General features: G+C 52.9%; 1 pseudogene; it reads right to left on the bottom strand.

Annotated features, from left to right (window-relative positions):
• The window catches only part of LOC134154871 (DNA polymerase epsilon catalytic subunit A-like), a 266,177-nt pseudogene that overhangs the window by 229,284 nt on the left and 11,872 nt on the right, over positions 1-25,021 (bottom strand).

Here is a 25,021-nt window from a genome sequence, read left to right as displayed (position 1 = left end):
CTTCTCTGCCCTGCTTTGGTGCTCAGAGCACTCCCTGCCGTGCCCCGTGCCTCGCAGGCTTGGAAAGTGCCTGTGTCTGCTGCTTCACTCCCTAACACTGCCTAACGCTGTCTCCTGTGCCGGCTGCCTCTTCCCCAACACAAATAGGCACGACCAACCCCTTCCTCCTGCAGCCCTTGACCCCTTCCAGCACCGGCTCTAAGACTGGGTCTTTGGCTTGCCTCAGCCTCAGAAAGACTGTGGATCCTCTTCCTCTTCCGCCTGGCACTCCTCCAAAGATGCACAGAGCAATACCAAGTGACAGCAAGGTTTTCACAGTGTTTTCACTCTCAGGAAAGCAGAGGGAGGTCAGCATCTGCCAGCTCCAGGTCTCTTCTAAGCTGCCTCAGCTGAGCTGACGCAAAGGGGCCAAGGCAAGCAGGCTTTCTGCTTTTATTGCTGTACTTGTGTGGCGCTGCTGGGCACAGCTGGCCTGTGCATGCCTCCTGTGGGAAATGGAAGTGACCCCTGCCACCACTGTCAGCAGCCATTCTTGTGCGAGCGCAGACTGTGCCCAGGCATTTGCTCAGGGGCAGGCAGCGCGCTGAAGCTCACAGCTGATTCAGCCCTTGTGCACCATCCGATCGTGGAAGGTTTTCTGTTGGAAGAGCTCGCTGGAGGCCCTCCGATCCAATCTGTGCTCCGAGCAGGCTCGGATTCAAAGCCGGATGTAACTTTGGTCTTTCAGAGACCGGAGCAAGCCCTTGGGAGCGGGAGAAGACCCCTCACACGCACCTCAAGCTCCGCAAGGGCTCCAGGCCTTTTCAGCTGGAGATCAGTGGAGAAAGTTAACTCGATGGCCCGCAAAGAGCAAGGGCATCCATTCTCGGAGCCGGAGACCCTTCCAAAGATCCCCATGCCTATCTGCTTTGGCGCCACATGCAGCACCCAGGAAATGCAGGCCATGCGATGCGAAGATGCTCCAAGCGCTCATCATCAGTGTCATAGGTCTCAGGCAACACTCTGGAGCACCCGGCCAGCTGGTCTCCTGCAGGGCCCAGGAAAGAGCTTTTTCCCCCAGGCTCTATCAGGTCTGGCTTTTGCTTTTTTTTCTTCCTTTCTTTTTTTCTTCCTTTCTCTTTTTTTTTTTTTTCTTTTCTTTTTTTTTCCCTTAAATTTTGCCATGCTCTGGAGCCCCTAAAGTGGCTTCAGTTTGAGAGAGAGAGGAAAGGAGCTGGGCAGCGCTGGTGTGCCCCGGTGGGCGTGAGAAGCGTCGCAGGGCTGGCCGGGAGGCAGGCCTTGCTCACATGCGCAGGGAACAGCCGATCGCCACCTTTGGGGTCAGGAAGGAATTTTCCCCCAGCACAGATTGGCAGCAGTGCCTGGGGGTTTTTCGCCTTCCTCTGCAGCACTGAGCACAGCCCTCTCCCAGGGCTCCTCGGAGCCCTTGCAGGCCACTGATTGCCTGCTCTTGCAGCACCAAGACACCAGCTGTGCCCTGCAGCTCTCTCGCTCTCTGCCCTGGGGCAAGCTCAGGCACTTCCATGCATTCCATATGCTTGGGCTGTTCTGCCTTGTGCAAAACAATGTGCGTTTGCAAAGGCTCCGGGCTTGATGCTGCATCAGGAAGCAGCTGCCACTTGTCAGCTCTCTCTGCATGTAATAAAAGTGCAATGCTTGTAACCTCTGCTGGCTCTGCTGTGTGTGTCGTGTGAGTCGTGGCTGTGGCCTGAGAGCTTTGTCGTGCAGCTGTGCTGCCAGGAAGCGCAGGTACCCTGCTGCCTGCAGGATCTGTTGTGGGGCTTGCAGGGTTGCTCTGCACCACAGGGAGTTTAGCCCAACTCCGCCCCGGTTGCATAACCGGGCTATGACACTGCGCGCGTGTGCAGATTTATTTTGGGGGCCACATTGACTTTGGGGTTCGCTATTTCATTACTCTTCAACTTCAGACCTTCTGGTTGACTGTTTCTCACGGTTATTCTGTGGCTGGAAGCCACCGGATCTGTTCGCTGTTCTTTCTCACAGATTTCCAGGACCTTGTTAGTTACTTATTCGTATTCTGCTTAACACAGCGGTAGTGTTCTAGACACCCAAAAGTTACAGCAGGGACCGTTCCCACCAAGTATCATGTAGTATGGATACAAAAGTTGCAACACAAACCATTCCCATCAAGTATCCCGTAGTACAGATGCAGCACTCTGGGTCCCAGAGGCGAGGAGATCACTGATAGCGCCTTTTCCTGTCATCCTTCAGAAGGGCTACCAGGAATGGGAGATAAGCCCGCAGAGCTCTGTCCTCACCAAAGTCTAGGGCATGACACAGTCACCAAGCAAGGTGTGCGATGTTGTGGTGTACATAGCCCACAACCACCCCCCCCCGCCTCCACTCTCCCCACACACACACACACAGCCGAGATGAGGCTCCGACCTGCCTTTCTCCCTCCTCTTCTCTTGTCTTGCTTGCTTTGGGTGGCCTCTTGGAGCAGTAGATGAGCAACAGACTTTCTGCAAGGGCTTCCCAACTGCTCCTTCATCCAGATGGACCCAGCAAAGGAAGCTGTCATGTGTGGTGGTCCCCGCTGCCTGCATGGGGACTCCTGTGTTCCCTCCTCCAGGCCCAGCACTGTCCTTGGCTCCCGATGAGGCAACCATAGCTGCGTCCCAGACACATTGGGACTGCATGTTAGGTCACCTTTGCAGTGCTGTGCGGCAGGCTCAGCGGAGCTTGGCACGTAGCACCGGGCAGGGCCCTGTGGCCTTAGCCAGGCAGGTGCGCCATGCTCTGCCTGCCCTGACAAGCAGCGTCAGGCCTCTGTGGTTTTGGATGTTCAGGGCGGGAGAGGGCACTCTCAGATCAGGTCAGGGGAAGCTCTGACATTCACCTCCTTGTTTGCCAGGGCTATTATTGCCAGCTGCAGCTTCTTGTAGCAGAGGGCAGATCAGCTTTGTATTGCCCCATAGCTTGCGGGAAACAGATTGGACCTTGCCAGACTCTGCAAGTGAGAAGCGGGAAGAAGAACGTGCCTTTGATGCTGGGCTCCGTTGCGGAGGAGAGGCACTCTCTCAGCTTTTCGTCTTTCGAGGCAACCGCATGACTTTGGTGGGGCACTTTCAGATGTGGCAGCTGCCCCAGGCCTGTTGCGTGGCCAGAGTGGAGATGGCCTGGTGCACTGGGGCAGGATCTTAGCTTTTTCAAGGGGTGCCATGGGAGAGAGGATGAGTTTGCGGTGGTTTTGGCCAAGTGCTTTTGAAATTACCAAGCTGGTCTGTGGAAGAGCTTGGGCTGGCCTCAAGCATTGCCAGTGTGGACATGGCTTGCAGCCGCCACCCAGCATCACCTGGCCAGTGTGTCAGACCTGCTAGATGACATCTCTCGCACAGGGAGTCTCGGAGCCTTCCACTATCCCCAGAAGTCTTCTCACAGAGATGTTGAGCCAGATGAATCCCCTCTCGGCGGCAACAGTGAGGCCACATCTGGAATGCAGTGCCCTGTGCAGGGACCATGAGAGCTGCCAGTAAGCTGGAGCAAGTGCAGCAGAGCCCATGAAGGTGGTCAGGGCTGGAGAACACAACCTAGGAGGAAAGGCTGAAGGAGCTGCATTTGTTCTGTCTCGGGAAAGGATAATGAAGGGGGATCTAAGACAGTGATCCAGCACCCGGAGGAGGCTATGGAGGCAGACTCTTCTTAGAGGTGCTCAGTGAAGGCACGAGAGGCAGCTGGCCTGAGGTGCCCCTGGGGCAATTAGGACTGGTAGAAAGGAAACTATTCTTGTGCCTGAGAGCGGTGCAGCCCTGGGAGAGGCTGCAGTGAGGCGGGAGCCCTGTGTCCTTGGAGAGGTTCAAAACATAGCTGGACAAGGTCCTGAGCAGCCTGCTTTACATGGAGTTAGCCCTGCCTAGAGCAGAGGGGTGGACTAGAGGCCTGCATACCTCCTGCCCACCTCAGGCTTTCAGCAATCTGTGATTAAAAGCAGCAAGAACCCGTGGAGAAATGACTTTGAAGGCAGAATGCTTCTTGCTGTTGCACTGAAGCAGATCGGAGCTTTCAGGAGGCAGGTGATTTGGGGATAGTGGTGACCCTGGTGTGAGGACACAGCGCTGGAGTTTTTCCCTGCCACTGCCATTCTCGACAGGATTTGGTCGTTTCCAAAGAGCAAAGGTTGGCTCAAGCCTGTTGGGTACGTGGGACAGCAGCTCTGCCCTGTGTGCTGCCTGCAGAACCAGCTCCAGATTCAGCAAAGTGCTGCCAGGGGGTGCTTTCCACAGCAGTGCAAAGTCACGGCTTGCATGTCCCTGTGTGAATAGGCATGTGTACGTGGTGGTATGAGCACAGGTGTGAACCTGTGTGCACTGTCTCAGTGTGTGTGTGCCCCTGTCTGTGCCCCCTGTGTGCGTGCATGTGCAAATGCATGTGTGCACAGCTGCACGTGACTCTCCATGAGAATGCATGTGGTCTCATCTCCATGTGCATACGCTTGCGTGTCCCTGTGTCAAAGCATAGCTCTGCCTTCCTACAAATAGCATCATCTCTGCTGGTTGCTTCGTAGGGCAGCAGCACCTTCCACATCCTTGCGTGGGTGGAGGTCAGCCCTGCCCAGATGATAGAGCCCTGCCCTGAGGTGAGGTGGGCCTTGGGAAGAGGAATGGAGAGGATGGCGGGTTACAGAGATGTGTGGAGCTGCCAGCAGAGACCCCAGGACAGACAGTGCGGAGCTGCACGTGGACGTGATGTTGGTGCCTGTAGCTCTCCTCTGCCGCTACCAGTTTGTGGCAGGGATCCCCCTGCCTGCCTTGGCTTGGGCACTGTTTGCGGGCTGCTGAGTGAGGGATCACGGGAGGGGAGATGTGTGGAGACTGAGCGGAGCTTGCTGGCGGATGCAGAGACGTGGGGAATCCTAGTGAGCACAGCTGCCCCTGGCTCAGTTCCCATGCAAGGAAATGGAGAAGAGGGTTGACTGCCTACTCCGGAGGACACACCAAGGAAAGCCATGCTAGAGTAGGGCCACCGCAGGCACGCTTAACGGCTGCTTACCCCAGGCAGCTTGCAAGGGCTGGCACCTATGCAGAGATGGGGAAGCACATGGGGTGCCCCGTCCCCTCTGCAGCCACAGTGTAGGACTACCAGGTGCATGTCCTGTTCTCATCATGTCCCCCATGACCCTGCAGGGGCTAGCAGTTTGCAGTGCTGTATGCAGCTGCGACCATGACTGCACCCCTGGCGACATGGACATGTTGGGCCACAGAGAGCTGGGCATGTGCAGGGACAAGTGATCTGTGCAGCACTGCACACTGGGCAGGATCCCATTTGCCAGGAAGTTCAGCGTTGTGTGTTTTGCCAGGAAGTTCAGCGTTGTGTGTTCGTCCTCACAGGGCAGAAGACAGGGCGCTGCGTGCCCAGTGCTGGCGGCACCGAGAAGAGCTCTGAAATGCTGGCTTGGTGTCCAGCAGAGGAAGCGAGTGTCGGGTATGGGCCCCAAAGATGGGTCGTGGCACTGGGGAGGAGAGTCCTCTGCTAGGATGGTACATGCACCAAAAGGCTGGCCCATCTTCAAGGTCCCGTTGGACACCAGGGGATGCTCTGGGCGGGACACCTCTGAGGGTGCTCTTGAGAGGTTTGGCCCCTTCAGCAACAGGCCATGGCCTAGGGAGGAGGTGCCATGGCGCAGGGATGCCACTTCCCAATGGCAGCATGGGAGCGGACTCTTGCCCTTTCTGCAGTGACCTGGAACAAGCCTGGGGCAGCGTGGGGCGCGTTGACACAGAGCAAGGGGCCCGCAGGCATCCTGGGCCATGGCCCGGGCACGGCCCCGCAGCAGGAGGCGCAGCTGCCCTGGGATGCTGGGCACAGGGGCTGCAGCAGGGCCGGCAGCCCCGGGGCCTTGTGCCACGCCGACGCCGGGCCGGCAGACGGCTGGCAGGGAGGCTGCAGCGCGGCCCCGGGGCCCCCATGTCGCAGCACTGTGACCCGGCAACGCAGTCACAGTGCTCGCGGCACGAGCAGGGCTAGAAGGCGCCCGCGCCCCTGCCGCTCTGCCAGGCTCCGCAGCCGGCTCGCAGCTGGCTGCCGCCCAGGGCCGAGGCTCTCTGCACGCTGTCCTTGGGCGCAGGCGCACCCACCGCCACGAGGGCAGCAGGGCTCTCGACGACCACCCAGCGCGACGTTGTCGCAGGACTTGCGGGGGCACGGCTGCCTGCACCTCAGGCTGCCAAACGATGGAGTGCTCAGCAGCTGCACCTCCCTTTGGTATGGAGACCTCTTTGTGGCCTTCCTCTGACCTTACTGCCAGCTCTTGCTTTGCACCTTCTCTGCCCTGCTTTGGTGCTCAGAGCACTCCCTGCCGTGCCCTGTGCCTCGCAGGCTTGGAAAGTGCCTGTGTCTGCTGCTTCACTCCCTAACACTGCCTAACGCTGTCTCCTGTGCCGGCTGCCTCTTCCCCAACACAAATAGGCACGACCAACCCCTTCCTCCTGCAGCCCTTGACCCCTTCCAGCACCGGCTCTAAGACTGGGTCTTTGGCTTGCCTCAGCCTCAGAAAGACTGTGGATCCTCTTCCTCTTCCGCCTGGCACTCCTCCAAAGATGCACAGAGCAATACCAAGTGACAGCAAGGTTTTCACAGTGTTTTCACTCTCAGGAAAGCAGAGGGAGGTCAGCATCTGCCAGCTCCAGGTCTCTTCTAAGCTGCCTCAGCTGAGCTGACGCAAAGGGGCCAAGGCAAGCAGGCTTTCTGCTTTTATTGCTGTACTTGTGTGGCGCTGCTGGGCACAGCTGGCCTGTGCATGCCTCCTGTGGGAAATGGAAGTGACCCCTGCCACCACTGTCAGCAGCCATTCTTGTGCGAGCGCAGACTGTGCCCAGGCATTTGCTCAGGGGCAGGCAGCGCGCTGAAGCTCACAGCTGATTCAGCCCTTGTGCACCATCCGATCGTGGAAGGTTTTCTGTTGGAAGAGCTCGCTGGAGGCCCTCCGATCCAATCTGTGCTCCGAGCAGGCTCGGATTCAAAGCCGGATGTAACTTTGGTCTTTCAGAGACCGGAGCAAGCCCTTGGGAGTGGGAGAAGACCCCTCACACGCCCCTCAAGCTCCGCAAGGGCTCCAGGCCTTTTCAGCTGGAGATCAGTGGAGAAAGTTAACTCGATGGCCCGCAAAGAGCAAGGGCATCCATTCTCGGAGCCGGAGACCCTTCCAAAGATCCCCATGCCTATCTGCTTTGGCGCCACATGCAGCACCCAGGAAATGCAGGCCATGCGATGCGAAGATGCTCCAAGTGCTCATCATCAGTGTCATAGGTCTCAGGCAACACTCTGGAGCACCCGGCCAGCTGGTCTCCTGCAGGGCCCAGGAAAGAGCTTTTTCCCCCAGGCTCTATCAGGTCTGGTTTTTGCTTTTTATTTCTTCCTTTTTTTTTCTTTTTTTTTCTTTTCTTTTTTTTTCCCTTAAATTTTGCCATGCTCTGGAGCCCCTAAAGTGGCTTCAGTTTGAGAGAGAGAGGAAAGGAGCTGGGCAGCGCTGGTGTGCCCCGGTGGGCGTGAGAAGCGTCGCAGGGCTGGCCGGGAGGCAGGCCTTGCTCACATGCGCAGGGAACAGCCGATCGCCACCTTTGGGGTCAGGAAGGAATTTTCCCCCAGCACAGATTGGCAGCAGTGCCTGGGGGTTTTTTGCCTTCCTCTGCAGCACTGAGCACGGCCCTCTCCCAGGGCTCCTCGGAGCCCTTGCAGGCCACTGATTGCCTGCTCTTGCAGCACCAAGACACCAGCTGTGCCCTGCAGCTCTCTCGCTCTCTGCCCTGGGGCAAGCTCAGGCACTTCCATGCATTCCATATGCTTGGGCTGTTCTGCCTTGTGCAAAACAATGTGCGTTTGCAAAGGCTCCGGGCTTGATGCTGCATCAGGAAGCAGCTGCCACTTGTCAGCTCTCTCTGCATGTAATAAAAGTGCAATGCTTGTAACCTCTGCTGGCTCTGCTGTGTGTGTCGTGTGAGTCGTGGCTGTGGCCTGAGAGCTTTGTCGTGCAGCTGTGCTGCCAGGAAGCGCAGGTACCCTGCTGCCTGCAGGATCTGTTGTGGGGCTTGCAGGGTTGCTCTGCACCACAGGGAGTTTAGCCCAACTCCGCCCCGGTTGCATAACCGGGCTATGACACTGCGCGCGTGTGCAGATTTATTTTGGGGGCCACATTGACTTTGGGGTTCGCTATTTCATTACTCTTCAACTTCAGACCTTCTGGTTGACTGTTTCTCACGGTTATTCTGTGGCTGGAAGCCACCGGATCTGTTCGCTGTTCTTTCTCACAGATTTCCAGGACCTTGTTAGTTACTTATTCGTATTCTGCTTAACACAGCGGTAGTGTTCTAGACACCCAAAAGTTACAGCAGGGACCGTTCCCACCAAGTATCATGTAGTATGGATACAAAAGTTGCAACACAAACCATTCCCATCAAGTATCCCGTAGTACAGATGCAGCACTCTGGGTCCCAGAGGCGAGGAGATCACTGATAGCGCCTTTTCCTGTCATCCTTCAGAAGGGCTACCAGGAATGGGAGATAAGCCCGCAGAGCTCTGTCCTCACCAAAGTCTAGGGCATGACACAGTCACCAAGCAAGGTGTGCGATGTTGTGGTGTACATAGCCCACAACCACCCCCCCCCGCCTCCACTCTCCCCCCACACACACACACAGCCGAGATGAGGCTCCGACCTGCCTTTCTCCCTCCTCTTCTCTTGTCTTGCTTGCTTTGGGTGGCCTCTTGGAGCAGTAGATGTGCAGCAGACTTTCTGCAAGGGCTTCCCAACTGCTCCTTCATCCAGATGGACCCAGCAAAGGAAGCTGTCGTGTGTGGTGGTCCCCGCTGCCTGCATGGGGACTCCTGTGTTCCCTCCTCCAGGCCCAGCACTGTCCTTGGCTCCCGATGAGGCAACCATAGCTGCGTCCCAGACACATTGGGACTGCATGTTAGGTCACCTTTGCAGTGCTGTGCGGCAGGCTCAGCGGAGCTTGGCACGTAGCACCGGGCAGGGCCCTGTGGCCTTAGCCAGGCAGGTGCGCCATGCTCTGCCTGCCCTGACAAGCAGCGTCAGGCCTCTGTGGTTTTGGATGTTCAGGGCGGGAGAGGGCACTCTCAGATCAGGTCAGGGGAAGCTCTGACATTCACCTCCTTGTTTGCCAGGGCTATTATTGCCAGCTGCAGCTTCTTGTAGCAGAGGGCAGATCAGCTTTGTATTGCCCCATAGCTTGCGGGAAACAGATTGGACCTTGCCAGACTCTGCAAGTGAGAAGCGGGAAGAAGAACGTGCCTTTGATGCTGGGCTCCGTCGCGGAGGAGAGGCACTCTCTCAGCTTTTCGTCTTTCGAGGCAACCGCATGACTTTGGTGGGGCACTTTCAGATGTGGCAGCTGCCCCAGGCCTGTTGCGTGGCCAGAGTGGAGATGGCCTGGTGCACTGGGGCAGGATCTTAGCTTTTTCAAGGGGTGCCATGGGAGAGAGGATGAGTTTGCGGTGGTTTTGGCCAAGTGCTTTTGAAATTACCAAGCTGGTCTGTGGAAGAGCTTGGGCTGGCCTCAAGCATTGCCAGTGTGGACATGGCTTGCAGCCGCCACCCAGCATCACCTGGCCAGTGTGTCAGACCTGCTAGATGACATCTCTCGCACAGGGAGTCTCGGAGCCTTCCACTATCCCCAGAAGTCTTCTCACAGAGATGTTGAGCCAGATGAATCCCCTCTCGGCGGCAACAGTGAGGCCACATCTGGAATGCAGTGCCCTGTGCAGGGACCATGAGAGCTGCCAGTAAGCTGGAGCAAGTGCAGCAGAGCCCATGAAGGTGGTCAGGGCTGGAGAACACAACCTAGGAGGAAAGGCTGAAGGAGCTGCATTTGTTCTGTCTCGGGAAAGGATAATGAAGGGGGATCTAAGACAGTGATCCAGCACCCGGAGGAGGCTATGGAGGCAGACTCTTCTTAGAGGTGCTCAGTGAAGGCACGAGAGGCAGCTGGCCTGAGGTGCCCCTGGGGCAATTAGGACTGGTAGAAAGGAAACTATTCTTGTGCCTGAGAGCGGTGCAGCCCTGGGAGAGGCTGCAGTGAGGCGGGAGCCCTGTGTCCTTGGAGAGGTTCAAAACATAGCTGGACAAGGTCCTGAGCAGCCTGCTTTACATGGAGTTAGCCCTGCCTAGAGCAGAGGGGTGGACTAGAGGCCTGCAAACCTCCTGCCCACCTCAGGCTTTCAGCAATCTGTGATTAAAAGCAGCAAGAACCCGTGGAGAAATGACTTTGAAGGCAGAATGCTTCTTGCTGTTGCACTGAAGCAGATCGGAGCTTTCAGGAGGCAGGTGATTTGGGGATAGTGGTGACCCTGGTGTGAGGACACAGCGCTGGAGTTTTTCCCTGCCACTGCCATTCTCGACAGGATTTGGTCGTTTCCAAAGAGCAAAGGTTGGCTCAAGCCTGTTGGGTACGTGGGACAGCAGCTCTGCCCTGTGTGCTGCCTGCAGAACCAGCTCCAGATTCAGCAAAGTGCTGCCAGGGGGTGCTTTCCACAGCAGTGCAAAGTCATGGCTTGCATGTCCCTGTGTGAATAGGCATGTGTACGTGGTGGTACGAGCACAGGTGTGAACCTGTGTGCACTGTCCCAGTTTGTGTGTGCCCCCTGTGTGCGTGCATGTGCAAATGCATGTGTGCACAGCTACACGTGACTCTCCATGAGAATGCATGTGGTCTCATCTCCATGTGCGTACGCTTGCATGTCCTTGTGTCAAAGCATAGCTCTGCCTTCCTACAAATAGCATCCTCTCTGCTGGTTGCTTCGTAGGGCGGCAGCACCTTCCGCATCCTTGCGTGGGTGGAGGTCAGCCCTGCGCAGATGATAGAGCCCTGCCCTGAGGTGAGGTGGGCCTTGGGAAGAGGAATGGAGAGGATGGCGGGTTACAGAGATGTGTGGAGCTGCCAGCAGAGACCCCAGGACAGACAGTGCGGAGCTGCACGTGGACGTGATGTTGGTGCCTGCAGCGCTCCTCTGCCGCTACCAGTTTGTGGCAGGGATCCCCCTGCCTGCCTTGGGCACTGTTTGCGGGCTGCTGAGTGAGGGATCACGGGAGGGGAGATGTGTGGAGACTGAGCGGAGCTTGCTGGCAGATGCAGAGACGTGGGGAATCCTAGTGAGCACAGCTGCCCCTGGCTCAGTTCCCATGCAAGGAAATGGAGAAGAGGGTTGACTGTCTACTCCGGAGGACACACCAAGGAAAGCCATGCTAGAGTAGGGCCACCGCAGGCACGCTTAACGGCTGCTTACCCCAGGCAGCTTGCAAGGGCTGGCACCCATGCAGAGATGGGGAAGCACATGGGGTGCCCCGTCCCCTCTGCAGCCACAGTGTAGGACTACCAGGTGCATGTCCTGTTCTCATCATGTCCTCCATGACCCTGCAGGGGCTAGCAGTTTGCAGTGCTGTATGCAGCTGCGACCATGATTGCACCCCTGGCGACACGGACATATTGGGCCACAGAGAGCTGGGCATGTGCAGGGACAAGTGATCTGTGCAGCACTGCACACTGGGCAGGATCCCATTTGCCAGGAAGTTCAGCGTTGTGTGTTCGTCCTCACAGGGCAGAAGACAGGGCGCTGCGTGCCCAGTGCTGGCGGCACCGAGAAGAGCTCTGAAATGCTGGCTTGGTGTCCAGCAGAGGAAGTGAGAGTCGGGTACGGGCACCAAAGATGGGTCAGATGCCTTCCTTAAAGTGCAATGGAGGATGGCACAGCCATTTCCCGTAACAATTAGGTACCAGAGGAATGAGTGTTCACTGACAGCAGGAAGATGTGGTTGAAATACGTGGACAAGCCTGAAGGATGGAGAGGCAGGAGTGGAGCTGTGCAGGAGCAGTGCCATTTGACAGCTGGAGGAGATGCCGGCTTTTCACAGGGGATCCCTGTTCCTAGGTTGCTCCCAGAATGACGGAGGTTGGAAGCACCTCTGGAGATTGCCTAGTTCAACAGCTGCTTAAAGCGGGGTCACCTACAACAGGTTGCTCTAGGCCAAGCCAACTCGGGTTTTTGGTATCTCCAAGGAGAGAGACTCTCTAACCTCTCTGGGCAACCTGGTGCAGTGTTTGATCACCCTCACTGTAAAAAAAATGTTTGTTCTTAAGTTCAGACACAATTACTGTATTTCAGTTTATGCCCATTGCCTCTCATATGATCACGGGGCACCACTGAGAAGAGCCTGGCTCCATCTTCTTTACTCTTACCCATCAGGTATTTGTACACATTGATAAGATGCCCCTGAGCCTTCTCTTCTCCAGACTTAACAGTCCCATTTCTCTCAGCCTCTCCTTGCATGAGAGATGCTTCTAGTCCCTTCATCATCATTGCTGGACTTGCTCCAGTAGGTCCATGTCTTTCTTGTACTGGTGAGACCACACCCACACACAGCACTCCAGCTGTGGCCTCACCAGTGCTGAGGAGAGGGCAGTAATCACCTCCCTCAACCTGCTGGGACAGGATGTTTTTTTGGTGCTCAGCTGCTGTCTCTGTGATACGGAGTTCCCAACCCTTACTCCATCCATCTGTCCTTCACTCTTGCTTGTCCCTGCCTCCACTGAGGAAGGTGGTGATGATGAGGATGGTAATTAGTGAGCAAGAAGGAGCAGGAATGCTCACACTGGTGGGTAGATATGGGGCATGTGGCCTTGCAAAGGGAGCGGTTAAAGTCTTTGGGAACAAGAATCCCTTTGAAAATGCCAGCATCTCACCAGGTAACTACCCCAGGGTTCCTCCTCTTCCTGCTCTCCACCCTCCTGCTGCGCAGGCCATCCCTTAGTCAGTCATGTGCATTTCTGAGTGCCTGCATACATCCACGTCTGGTATGTAGTTCTCCTAGGAAATCCCTTCACCGTTCATCAGCTGGGACCGTCAGTGATGGCATGGATACCAATGAGCAGAGCTGGGGTTTAATGTTTCGTTTGGGTGCTTCACGATATTAGGAAGAAAATTGAGGCGTATTGGTGTGCTGCTCTATGCCATGGCTCTGGGTTTGTCTCCCCAGGGGCAACATTCAAGCTGCTGAGAGCAGTTACTTGAAAAGCTGCACCTTCAACACCACCTCTGCCCTTTACTGCCCCATCTTCAAGCGGAGCTTCATGGTGGAGCAGGCAGGAGAGAACTTAAGGGAGCTGGCAGAGAAGGTGTCATGTCCTGGGAGGATGCTCCTCCCAGAGGGCCCAAGGTCTTGCTGGCTGGGCACAGGGCGTTCCCTCAGCACCTGCTCTAGTGCTTGGCTCCACGGGATCATCACTCACACACTGGCACTGTTGAGACTCAGAGGCAGCTGGAGGCAGGTCCCTGGCCCTGCTGCCCTGGCAGTATGCTGCAGGGGCTAGCTGGGATGGGCTGAGGGCAGTGGCAGCTTAGCCAGCCTCAACAGCTCGGAGCACAGCACATCCACTGCAGCCCCTGAGCAGTCCTTTCTGCCCACCATGTGCATGCAGAGTCCTGCAAGGCTCCCAGGCCCAGGGTCTCTCTTACAAGGACCCTGTGCAGAGGCTGGAGAGCAGGAGGCCAGCTGGCAGCAAAGCATAGACTGCAGGTGTGCCTGTATCACTGCCAGGACTGGCAGGTTTGCTCGCCCAGTGGTGGGGACTCATCCACACACCTTGGCAAATACCATGACATTGCCAGGGGAGGGCAGTGCACCCAGCATTTGGTCTCCAGCCCCATCCAGCCCTGCTGCCTCTGCTGCCCTCTTGGGAGTAGATAATTCCCATCCAGGGAAGGAACTCAGCACTGTTCCATCCTCCCTCCAGGTTCTGCATCCCCTGCTCAGCCCCAGCACCCTCCAGACCCTAGAGGCCCCCCACTCTGCATCTGGGAATGCTCCCTGATGCCTAGCCATGCTCCCAACTCATCTGGAAAGCCCACTGCTGGGGCAGAGCTCCGCTGGGTAAGCAGCCTTGCAAGCAGTGCTGCTGGCTTCCCTGGCAGGGCCGTGTGCCCCAGTATGGTGGCATTCCTGGCCTTTCCCAGCGGGTGATGAGGATGAAAGCTGTGCTAACGCCTGAGTGGGGGGAAATGCCGTGCCATGCTTGCTGGCTTATCATGCCCATGGCCAAGCTGTGTGCACAGTAGTGCTGTGCCCCAGGGTCAGCATGTCATGTAAATGAGTGCTCACATGCCCCATTCCTGTAGTGGTCCCTGGTCCTCCACACAGTAGAGACAGTGTACTCAGAGTCTCTTGAAGCACCTCCCACTGAATAACCAGCTCCACAACTGAGAGCTGGGGTTTGGGGGTATGATCTAGCCTCACTGCTTGCACTGCGCTATGTAAGCTCACCCCAGGCAAGCCAGAGCCCGCAGGCAACATCCATTTTTACCCTTCAACTTTGGAGCACTAGCTGTGTGCAGAGAGCTATGCTTAGAGGCTGTTTGAACTGCTGGACCAATGCCTTCCATGCAATGTTTTCCTCCTCCCAGGTACCTGCGCTGACAAGGTCTCAGTGGGGACCTTCCTCATGCCCTCAGCTCATACCTTGCAGCCCTGCAGGAGCCGCTGAATGGCTCTGTAGACTGTCTTGAGGTCGGTCTCAGCACGCACTTCAAAGGTGTGCTTGTCTGGAAGCAGTAGTTCTTCGCCCACTTTTTCCAGCACAGACTGCACTTCGATGAGTACATGTTGGTGAGGTTTGGCATCTGGTTGCTGCATACCTGTACCAAATGCAAACGTGATCAGAGGGAACAGGGTTCAAAAGAGACAGGCTCCAGGCTGCAAATTTCAAGGAAGCTCTTTCCTCTACACATCACAATGCTTCACGTGACAGTTGAGGAACAGACCTGCTTGGTACACTTCAAAATACGAGAATCCCTGCTGCACAGCAATAGAGATCTGTGTCTGTGCAAAGAAACCGCTCAGCTCCAAACCGCTGCCTGATCCCCTTGCGTTCCCTCCCAAGCCTTTAAGCCCTACTCTTACCGTGTCCAGCACAAACACTGCAGCTTTGCGCTGAGAGGGGATGAAAAGACCAAAGAGCGCTTTGCTGCCCTGGGAGCTCTGGTAGAGGTAGATGTGGCGAATACTTCCTAGAGACACAGAGCAAACATGCAGCATCAATAGTATCTTCAAGCTATTTGGTCCTGGGTACACTGACAAGCCTTCTCCTAGGGTGCCTTACCTGGCTCCAGCTAAGTAAACTGAGCCAGAGAGCGCATTTCCAGGTGTTCAATGTCAAAAGTGTCAGCCTCTCGCCCTGTGAGGTGTCTGACAAGCTGCCTGCTGACCATGCACACGCAACCCAGCTGGATCAGGGCTCGGAATAGTAACGGCACCTGTAGTGACAGGGACACTCAGATAATCCTCAAGCCACCAAGTTTTGAACTGCTTAACCAATCAATATCTTCATTAAAAGCAGGCATCCCAGCTGCCCATCTTCATTTCAGACTTACAGCATTAGAAGCACTAGTACATTTAATCTTGGTCTCACTGCTTTCGTATGTCTACTACTGAATACAGTTTAGGTTCTTCTTTGCTCTTTCTGAACTTTAAAAAGTGGTATCCTATCCTTCTTCCTGGAATAAAGAGGTTTTATCACTGCACCCTGGCCTATGTACATGCCACATGCTGGGGTTTTCCTCATCTTTACTCGAAAGAACTCCCATACCTTTGCAGTTCAACTGCTAGCAAGATGGTTCTGGTTTGGTTTAGAGGAAACTCACTCTTCCCGTTCAAGTGCCATCTTTTCCCAGAGTCTCCTAATTTCAAATAAATCTAAACCTCTTTCCCCTAAGGGGTTGGAAACCAAACAAGTATCTTTGCTCATATAAAACTGGGCACATTTCTGAGAAAGCTACTCGAGAGGGTCTTTCCTTTTAGCGTCTTACTAACTTGTTTCATTTTGAGCTCCCATGCCTCTATCTGTGCCATTGGTACACAGACCAGTCAGCTACCACTCAGCACTCCTTAAAGGATGAGGAAGGAAAACGAGCACCTGGAAGGGTTACCTGAGTCTCATACACTCCCTCAGCGTCTGGAGCAGACAGGTCTGCATTGATTTCATTGATGTGCTCTTGGTACGCGTCTTCAGGGACTGAGTAGTCGTAGAGATTGTAAACCAAGTTTGAGCGGGGCAAGATCCAGTTCACCTGCCAGGAAAACAGACACACTCAGCAGGGCACCTTGCTTCAGGCCGTGCTCCTCCCAACAGCAGGGGAATCTTAAAGGGCAGCAAGGAGTTGTAGTTTGAGCCAGCCTTATGTTTCCAGAAACATGCTGACTCAGGAAGAAATCCAGCTGCTGGTGCTGGTCATTCCTAAGGCAGTTAGCGGGATTTATGCTTTGTCCACATTGCAGTAACTGTCAACCTGCTTTCTGGTCAGGCTGAGATTAGCAGCAGGCAAAAGGGACTGCATTAAGGTGCATTAGCAGGGCTAGACAGGGAGGTCTTGTGAGGCAAACTGCCTGTAGTATCTGCCCGCAGTGGCTAGAGCAACTTGTATGTATTCAACCAGCTGTCTTCCCTTGTAGAAGCAGCAGGGTCAAAAACATGACCCCCACCTTCCTGTAGACAGCTCCCTCCTCTGGTTTTGCAACACGCTGATTGACATAGAACACTCTTGGGATGCTCAGTCTGATACAGTGCAGGTCGCTTCCGATCACTGCCCACAGCCTCAACAAGCCTGCTTGGCTGCTCTCAGCAATCTGCAGGACAGAGTGATTTCAGTTAGCTTTGCTGGACAGATGCAACCCATTCTTAGCTCTTACATACAGGCCATGGAGCACTTCTGGAATCTTCAAAGGCTCTGCTACCTATGTCTTTGTTCTCCAATTAAGGAGCAATTGGTGACCACAAAGACAGCAGTGGACCCAAAGATTCATTGCTCTCAGCTCTGGCATCTCCACATCCTGCTATTGTCCTACAGGTACAGTGAAAAAAATCATCCTGCCAGAGGAAACGTCAGAACATGAATGAAGACAGCTCTGACTGATCTGCAGGATCAGTCATTGTGCTTCTGAAGGGAAGAGGACACCTGGTAAAGGCTCAAACACATCTCTTAGCTTTGGGCTAGCATTAGCTAACAAATTCATGCCATTGTCTGACTTTAGCCAAAGCATTTGGACATGCTGGATTAGGTGTCCCATCTCCAGCTCATGGTTACACACACAGTCAAAGGCTGCACGGGACCTTAAACCAAACAAGACTTTTCTGGAAGATGAGAAGTGTCACAACAAGAGGCTGGGTCTCAGATAGCAGAGGCAACCAAGCATAACAAGAAATTAAGAAAATGCTTGGATTGTACCATCAACTTCTTCATGCTCGCATTGACTAAATCTAGGATTCAGCTCCTCAGCTGAGCTTGCCCCACACAGGCTCTACAGGCTCTACACAGAAGTCCCAGATTTGCAATCAAGCACAATCACTTGAGGACCTCACTTCCTTACAAAGCTTCTCTGAGCCTGAGGCTATGCAGTCCCACATGACCTTCAAGGAGGTAAAACTAAAGCATGATTGAGGTAAGCTGTCCCTGAAGTTCAAGGTTTGACTACAGGTATTGCAAACATGAGGCACAGGGCACTGAACTGGCCTCTGTGAGGGGTTAAGAGTGGGCCTGCCTTGCTGCCTGGTACCTGCACAATCTGCCAGGGCAAGTCCAGGATGCCGCGTGCCATCCTGAACAGGTAGCTGCTCAGTCCTTTGGAGAGGGTATCACGGATTATGCCTCCGCCTGTCATCACTCCACCATCCTCCAGGTGCCGCTTCTTCCAACGGTCCTGGCGCCGCCGAGCCTGCAGCTCCCATTTCTTCTTGTGGTAGCACAGCCAGACCAGTTGTTCTTCCTAATCAGAGAGAGAGTGCATGAACAGGAACCATAGAAATTAGCACACATCTCCTACACATGAGGATCAAGCACCATAAAGCCAAGCCCTTCCACCTTCAGACCCTGATCATGTTACTGGCATAGCTGTGAAGTTGCCATTGGCCTGACTTTCTCTGCTAGTGGGACTCTCCCGGTAACATTTCCCTTTGTAGTTTTCAGTCATAGAAGCACAGAGAGGGCACTCACCTTAGTAGTGCCCATGGCAGCAGGTGGGCCCGGGATCTCTCACCAGGACTGCGACAGTTCCAGATACTGGGACCTCTGCTGGCTTTCCTCTGCCGTACGGACCCGCTTCCGTTTATTTGCAACTGGAACCAATGGCTGAAGGGGCTTAGCAGCCCCCAAATCCTCTATGTCTCCAATCTGGGAGCTCGGTGTTCCCCCCTGGTGCTGGTTAGCAAGGACCTGAGAGAAACGACAGCAGGAAGTTTTGGGTGCTGAGGACACAGTATCAGCAAGAGAGGCCCATCAGCACAGCCAGCTCCTTTCTCTCACTCTTATTGCCTGTCTCTTGCCTTCAGAAGTGAAGAGCTCATTCATTTTCTTTTGTCTGTGCACTCCCCGGAGTCTTCTAGCTTGCGAGACATGGAATAGTTCTCTGAGATCAGCTCAAACAGCTCTCAATCAGGCATGTTGGCAGCCTGAAAAAAGGAACAAGGGGAAAAAAATCACTATCAGGAACCTAATGATCAAACCTCATTGCTATTAATACATGGAACATTTAAACCAATTGATATGGCTGTCTTTATGAGGAGTTTGTGAGCAATCTCTGCTCCAGTTGCCAACACGACCTATGGAACATAGAGATCACGGACATGAGGTCTGCATCAAAACTCCTGCTGTGAATGCAATACTTTGAAATGATGTTGTACGGCAAACTCTTAGTGGGCCCAGCTCTGTAGTGCCAGATGCAAAATACAAAGGGGAAGTGCTCCCAATAAACTCCCAAGCAGAGCAGTCGCTCCGGCTTTTCATCTCTCCTGCTCCCCGGTTTGAGGCTCTGTTTTCTGGCATTGTCTCTGCTCTTGCTGGTTATTTTAAAGCTAATCTCTTCTGGCCTCCTCAGAAAAGATTCTGCAGGCAAATGGTTCTGCCATCCTCTGTCTCAGTGAGTGGCTCTAGAGAAAGTCCTTGGTGCAAGAGGGCCACCACGCTACCTCTGTGAAAGAGGTGACTGGAGGACAACGCTTACCCACAATTAAGCGGTAACAGCTGACAAAAGTGCTGTAACAACACGTCTGGTGCTAAAAGACCCTAAAGAGCAGCCCTAGAGAATCAAAGAGGCAGAAATTACATACAAACAGCCATCAGAGGCACAACGGACCAACCATTCTCGACAAAGTCCATCCTCCCTACAGTGTTAGGGTAGCTTTGACCTTCTCTGGCCCCTACCTGGGAAGACAAACATGCAGCGGATGCATATCCTGCAAACCCTACACTCACCTTGCTCTACAGTACATCCAACCAGTAATCAGCCACCTTGGCTACAGAGGCAGAGACCTCCTCCAGTGTGGTGCCTTTCAGAAAGGCCTCAAATACAGAAGACTGGAATATCTTCACCAGCTGCAGCTCTCCCCATCGCTTCACCTCAAACCCTTTCAGTTCAGCCAAGGATCCATCTTCATTGAAGACTGCATACCTAGGATATAGACCAGCTTTTGCACAAGCTCTGTGCCAAGGAACACATCTCCCAGGATGCTGCTTACTACCCTCCTGCCAAAGTACTTCTAGTATTGCCAAACCAGGCAGCCACCAGGTAAATTAATCCAAGCTGTGGGGCTCTGGACTACCATGATCTAGGCATATTTACACAGCTAGAGACAACAACATCATGAACTACTTCACCTCCAGCTGCAAAAGCACATCAGCCTCTGCCCCCCATTTGCCAGTACTAACTGGCAAAATGTTCTTAAATGCACACAAATAAAGGGCAAGAAGTGAGAGTCAGGGTGAGAGGAGTAGAGAAGTGGAGTGAAATACTAGGAAAAGCCTTATACAGGAGAATGAAGCTTTGTTTGGAAAACAGGAGGGGACGCTGGCAAAATGGACTCAGAGGAAACCGGACATTGCTATCGAAACAACTATGACAACACACTGCCCTCTTTTCTTCTGTCATGTTTCTTGGATTTCACATGCCTGCCAATTATTTGTATGGCTCAATACAACCATCACAGGAAGCTTCAGTGGAACAGAGGTGAGACTCAAGCGTACATACTTTGTCACCCCTCCTCCAGGCAGTCTTTTCTTCCTCAGCTGGCAGCGGTACCTGCCAGCCAGCTCCACACTACTGCTCTTTCCACTTGCAGAGTGAGCAAGAAATAAGTGCACTTGCTGACATCCCAAGAATCACAGGAAAAAATCAAGGGCCCCTGAGATAAAGACTCCTATGAGCAGAGTTCATTCAGTGCTTGACATCCTCTTGACTTCTGCGATAGACTCCCTTGGCATGCAAAGGCACTCACAGTGGATGCTGGAGTTCATCCAACAGAGACATTCAAGCAGAAACAAACATAGTCTTGTACGAACAGAGAGTGCTGGAGGACAGTGACAGTATTTTCTGAACCCAGACCCAGGTCTGTGGGCAGTCCTCTCGTGATTGCTCGTGCTCGTATTTAAGCAGGCTGCATGAGAAAGTCAGTGAAGTCAAGTGCAATTGCTTTTCTATGCCATGATGACACTGGCAAGATCCACTCCTTCCCCTAGATGGGGATTAAAGTGGAAACCTCTGGGAAAAGTATTACTAGAGGTCTGTAAACTTGAGAGAGGGACAGACAGAGATTAGTGAATTTAAAGAGAAAAGATAGAAAGAAAAATCAAAGTTTGCCTCTGCATCTCAGAACCAAACAGGGAGACCATGACTAATCAGAAAATTTGAGAAGTGCTGTTTTACTGTTATCTTCAGAAATTTACTGTCAGATGTGTCAATTAAGGCCAGGGCATAGCTGGATTCAAAGACTGATCTCATGCAAGGAACTTGCTGTTTAAAGGCAGCATGATCTCGGTGGTATGCAGCAACAAGCAAACCAAACATGCTGCCAGCTCCAGAGGACTGGCAACACGGGGCAAGGACTAACACGCCTCAAATGTAGTCAAGGAAAAGGACCCTCAAGCCCTTCCCTTGGGGAAGTGGTGATTTTTCAAGCTTTGAACTCTTACCTTTTCTTCAGCTTCTTGCCCTCCTCCTTGGACGCTGAGAGGATCATGGCCAAGTAGGGCCCATCCACTTCAAAGAAGATGCTGTTCTCTGAGCGTGTGACATAGGTGAGAGAGGCTGGGTCCGCCAGCTCCTAGTACTCATCATTTGTGAAGCCTTCCTGCCGGCACAGCCCCAACAGAATAGCCTCACTCAATAGCTCGGCTGATTATACGAGCAGATAGCCCCCAGATACAACATCCTGTCTGAAGGGATCACTGACGGCCTTTGTTCCTTCCGGATGATGGGAAAGATCAATCCCTGCTCTCCTGAGGGAGCATAACTTACCCTATCTTAGCAGAGAATAAAGTATCCTGATTCCTTGTGACCAAGCAACTCCTTGGAAACCTACAGAACAATTTAGCAGGTAGGACTCAAACATGAGACCTGAAGAAAAGTGCAGGAGACTCTAAAGTCACTTCTTTTGGCTCATAGCTATAAATGTCTGAGCAAGCAGAGCACGGGACCTTGTTGTCTTGACTCCTACTGCTTCTGGCAGTCTATGTACAGAAGCAGACACCAACCCTGGTCTCTTACACTATACCCTCTCTGCTATATCAGAGTCTCTCCTTCCACTCAAACGCCGGTTTGAGCTATGGGCTGTGCAGGGCAGAGAGTAGCTGTGTAGCAAGCAAAGCTGTCAGCCCCAACGTCCTGCTCATTACACAGGGGACCAGAGACAAAAGACAGGCTGTCCTCTGGGCTGAAGCCAACTCCGAGAACAAAGATGCATACTCCACTGCCAGTAGAGCTACTCCCTTCACAAGAACTGCCTGATTGGCTTGCAGGCCTACAGAAGGCTAAAACATTTTCTTCCCTTTCACTGTTTTTACCAGACTGTACAGCTGGCTGGTACAGATGCCAGACTCACCTTCACGGGGATGTTCAGCATGGCACCTGGGTAGCAGATTGTCACCTTTGGCTTCTTTGCATTGGTTGACTCGATGACAAAGTTTTCCGGGAAGCTGTTGGGAAGGACACACCAAATCCCATCTCTATCCAGTTCTAGAGGTCTCCTAAGAACGGAAGAAAAAAAAATCACCATCAGGAAGAGATTGGAAAATATGCCAAAGAACTGTTCTCTGTCCACAAGTCAGGCAGAGGCAGTGTCCTTTCTGCAAAGGAAGTCCTAGTCATACAACACCAGTTGCATTAATAAGCCATGGCAATGTCAGAAACCTGAATCTCCAGAACACCAGAGCTTCCACTGATTAATCCCACATCTATCCCACTGCCCCACTTCTCTGCCGGTCAAATTCTGCCCTTACCCATCTGCTCACACTACATACAGGAGAACCTTTCTTCCTCAGCTCAGCACATACTCACCCAAACTGCTCAATCAGCTCCCTAGCCTGTGTGATCATATTTGCTCCAGTGAAGCACACAATCCCAGCCATTTCCATGGAGTACCAGCAAGCTCTGTGAATGGAGGAGGGACAGTCAAAAGGCTGCAGTGCTACCTCTTAAGTACAGCTGCAGGGAAGCGCATCAGGTCGTACAGAAAATAAAGTCTCAGGGCAAAAAAGACAATCACAGCAGCCCTCAGGAGATCATTTTCCTTTTCCTTCCCTGTGATACTTCAGGAAACCACACACCCTGAAGAATCACCTATAGACAAACCCTGCCATCCATTGTCAGTGCTACAGGGCCTTGTTTAGCAAAAGTCCCTGCTAAGGGGACTAATAAATAAGAAGTCATTAATAGGAACAAAAAAAAAGTGTTACAGGGATCACCTATCATCCCCCTTGTGCTTCGGAAGCACGTTAACAAGGTGAGAGCCTCACTAGAACAGCTCTGGTTTACAATGCTCTTTGCTGGAGGACTTCAGCAACGACCACAGGTGAGACTCACCCTTTACGCATGACATAGCCATAGAAAGAACTGAGGACACACTTGTGTGCCAGCTGCAGGGAGTCATAGAGGATTTCCATATTCTTGCAGTGCTTCACTTCAGAGGCATCGCCTGTCTCCACAGCCGCAGACAGCTTTTTCTTCCACACCTGATGGCAAGAGGCAGAGTCAGGACAACCCTACATTCCACTACAGGCAGTACCAATAGCCAGATATCCCCCCCACCTCAATCCTAATATGACACTGTGATCCTAGAACAATATCAGTTATGAAGATAATTCCTCTTTCTTTCTGCACTTTCTTTTGCATTTCAGGGGGAAGCGTTGGGCATAGGCATTATGCTATATTAGGGAAGAGTCTTGCAGCATCAACTGTAACTCACACCCATAGTTAGAATTACCTAATCCCAGCAGAACTGCCATCCTACATCAATTCTGTCACACCACGTATTGTGCTGGCAAGAACTAAATGCTTGCAGCAAGAGATTAGATCGAGACAAACAGCAGAACCATTTCTGCAGAAAAGGCCTCCCAGCCACCTCCATGATTCACGACAGAACTAGCAATAATTGCAAAGCAAATGGCTCTTTATTAAACTCTTCCAGAGACAGAGTCCCAGCGTCTTGTCATTTCTTTCAACATATTAGCAACTACATTTCAGGCTCCTCCCTCTGCCACAAGACTCCAAACATTTGAGAACTGGAACATGCTGCTTCTTTCTCCTAGAATCAATCACTTCTTAGCCTAAGATCAATTGTTTCTCTGCTTGTCTCATCTTTCTCTTTGAAAACACTGAACACAAACCAGATCACAAAATAGTTGAGCTGAGGATTTTCTAGATCCAGTAAAAGCCAAAAAAAACCCCAGCTGTTTTCTTTCCTAGCACTGAAAGTGATTGCATCAGAGAGCTAGGAACCACTGTGGCAGCAGCTGTTTAGGATTCAGCAGGGGAAAAACCTGCACTTGCACCAGAGCTGTCAGGAAAGCTAATATTTCTTACTGACCATACAGATTGAACAAAATGATCCTTTAGGGTTCAAGTTTTCAGTGAGAGGTGAGGACCTTCTAGCTTTGGCAGCACAAATAAAACAGAAATTCAAGCCCAGCACCTCATGCAGCCCCTTGAACTCACAGCGACGGTCTCTGAAAGCTCGTACAGTGTCTACATAGAAAGAGTTCTCTCGCTGGCAGATGGTGGTGACACGCTCCTCCACCTTGGTGACGTGGATCTGCTCATAAGCCTTGCAGCAATAATCTAGTAAAGGGAATAAATAGAGAAAGCCTTCTCAGAGATCAGTGTCCCACTATGAATGGGAAGGATGAACACAATGGCATCGGGCAAACCACACAGATCCACAGATCTGAAGCTTTCAAGGCACCAGTCTGAGAAAAATTCCATCAATGCAAATAAACATCATACCTAGGAAAGCAAGGAAGCAGACCTGCTACAAAGGCAAGGGGAAGAAGATACTAATGTGGGGAGAAACAGCACCTCTCTAGAGAGATGCAGAGGTGTGTGTGGGAAATAAATTGCCCATGAGGGCTCATCCACAAATTCAGGCTCTGCTCAGAGCCCCCACTAGCTAGATGCTTCTGCTGAGCAGTACCACTTTAGGAGCAAAAAGTGAAAGGATATCGACACATGTGTTTCACTGACATGCTTAATGAGTGCTCATTAAAGAACAACAAAAAACCCCAAACAAAATATCACCTTCCATGTGTCTCAGCTCAAATACATGACTCTCAGTGAGAAAAGAGAAACACTGAGACAAAAAACAGCACTTGCCTTCACCTCAAAAAACGTACAGGAATTGGTTGGGATCCTAGGGGAAAACTGTTGCAGCATGAAACCGAGATCAAATTCAGTCTGAGCCAGCACGAACTAAGTAGCCCCAGACCTGAGAGACAAGTAATTAATGATGTGTTTGTAGTCTAGGCACCAAAAACCTGCTCCAGATAATGCCATTTATTTTCACCTGCCAGTTGCTTCTTCTCATACTTGGCCTGCTCTTCACGGCAAAGCTCGTGGAACGCCCGGGGTGCTCCATCTGGATACAGAGGAGGAAACTTCTCAGGCTCCAGTCGTTGCTGGATGCGGTGATACTCGCTGCGGCTTGCAGGCACTGCAAAGGAACAGCAACTAGGAGCTTTCCAG

This window comes from Rhea pennata, unplaced genomic scaffold, assembly GCF_028389875.1.
Source record: "Rhea pennata isolate bPtePen1 unplaced genomic scaffold, bPtePen1.pri scaffold_47, whole genome shotgun sequence".
Taxonomy (NCBI): Eukaryota; Metazoa; Chordata; class Aves; order Rheiformes; family Rheidae; genus Rhea; species Rhea pennata.
This window is presented reverse-complemented; position numbering and strand designations above follow the sequence as displayed.